The sequence below is a fragment of the Paramormyrops kingsleyae genome, chromosome 15 (assembly GCF_048594095.1).
Source record: "Paramormyrops kingsleyae isolate MSU_618 chromosome 15, PKINGS_0.4, whole genome shotgun sequence".
NCBI lineage: Eukaryota > Metazoa > Chordata > Actinopteri > Osteoglossiformes > Mormyridae > Paramormyrops > Paramormyrops kingsleyae.
In genome coordinates this window covers 29,206,748-29,208,592 of record NC_132811.1, presented here as the reverse complement: position 1 = coordinate 29,208,592, position 1,845 = coordinate 29,206,748, and the positions used below count along the sequence as shown (strand labels likewise).

General features: G+C 37.9%; 1 long non-coding RNA gene across 1 annotated transcript; it reads right to left on the bottom strand.

Moving 5' to 3' along the window:
• Positions 1–550: 550 nt before the first annotated feature.
• LOC140578557 (uncharacterized) lies at positions 551–1,845 on the bottom strand. Its single transcript, XR_011982827.1, has 2 exons — positions 1,456–1,845; positions 551–1,085 (listed from the first exon to the last, which is right to left on the bottom strand). It is a non-coding gene; the product is annotated as an uncharacterized lncRNA (long non-coding RNA).

Genomic DNA, 1,845 nt, shown 5'->3' with positions numbered 1-1,845 from the left:
AGTTTTGGTAATCCTGCTTCGGGCCTCAAATGTGTAAACACTACCCAAGCTTTTTATTTCATACATGATGCCAGTTTGAGTGGAGCTATAAAGCTTAAGGGGCAATAAGGGCTCTAACCTTTGCATGGCAGTGCCAAATGCAAATTCAACTATCATGTGTTTGTGGAAATCTGAACTAGGATCATCTATACGTAGATAACGGTTAATTGAACCATATTTTTGAAGATACTCGGATACTTCCTCGTCACTGTCTGCATCTGATAGCCCACTAACAACTACAGAATTGGGAATCTTAACTGATTCTTGCCTTACAATTTCCATTTTGCTGGACTTAATATGTAACAGCTGGTAATGTCACTTCAAGGAAAACTGAGTCTCACATTTAAACCCTCAATGTGCTCCTGGCTGGCTCGCCAAATTATACTTGTAACACCCAACTCTCAAGGGTACAAACAATAAGCTTAAATCAAGGGAAGAAGTTGGAGGATGGGCCAGTAGGTTCAGCTGCTGGAGCACAAGGAGCGTTCAAATTAGACATCAGAAGCCAGACTTTAACAAGAACCCTTTTTAATATCTAATAGGAAATTGTAGAAAGAGGAAAAGAGAGATAAATAAACAGACAAATGAATGAGTAGTTATTGACCCAAAAAGTTAATTTACAAACTTAACAACAGCAATATTTCAATATTGGTATAAAACAACCTCTTTTCAAAATTTAAAATTTTCCTCTCAAAGAAAACTTCTGGTGCAAATTATCAGCAAATAATAATAATAAAAATAAAATAAAATATGCAATTCAGGAAAATAAGGTTTTATGCTAAATCAAGTTCAAGTCCAGTTCAGAGTCTCAAAAAAAATAATATTCTTTTGATTGTGAGTGAATGAATGTGTATGTGTGTGTGTGTGGAGCTGCTGAAGAGCTGTTGTGGTGACACAAGCTGGGCCTACCACACTGGAGAGTGCAACAGGGTCTGTCCAGTTAATTCAGGCAAAAATCACTCCTTCAAAGGGGTCCGAGTGGGAAGGCTCGCCATCAAACGTCACAGTCCAGAGGCAGGACATCAGCCCAATCAAAAAAACCTGACCTGCCAACAGACATGGCCAGTAGAATACGCAGAAGAAATGCACCATCAACGTACGCAGTTATACAAAGTAGCATCACATGTCCACAACTTTGACCGCATTAATTCAACTAATCAAAAACACAAAAATCACTTACATACCCAAAATACATGCAACAGTATCTCTCTCCATTACAAACGTCATGTAATAAAGCTTTTACAACAATCCTCTCGACATTACATAATAAACAGAATTAACTTTTTTTCCGTTCGTTTCAAGTTATTACATTTAAGATGGCTACCATCAAAACCTCAACAATGCAATTTTCAATTTTAAAGTACAACATTAAACCTAAAATCTCCTTTTACAACATATAAAGAAAATAAAGCTTACCGATCTCCGTATGAGTGAATACATGCCGAAAAATGGCCGTGGCAAATGCATCCACAAAATTTAAAGATGTAAGCAGCGTTACATGAAGCCTACAAAATCCGTCCAAACTCGCAACCGAATCGTCAACTTATGGAAATGCTGTAAATATTTCCGTACTTTTATTAATGTTCGTCGTTATTAAGCTCCAGTTTTTTTCCAACGCCAAGGTCTCGCTCTCGTCTCAAAACTTTTTTCCCGCTAGCACGCCCAAACTTCCTCCCAGCAGCAGGTGGGCTGGACTACTTAGCGTGCACATTTTTCTGATTGGTTGAGCCTCATGTAACTCTGCTTTCCAATAAATTTCCAAATGGACTCTTTGGCAAAATAAAAGCAAAACAGCACATGAATTGA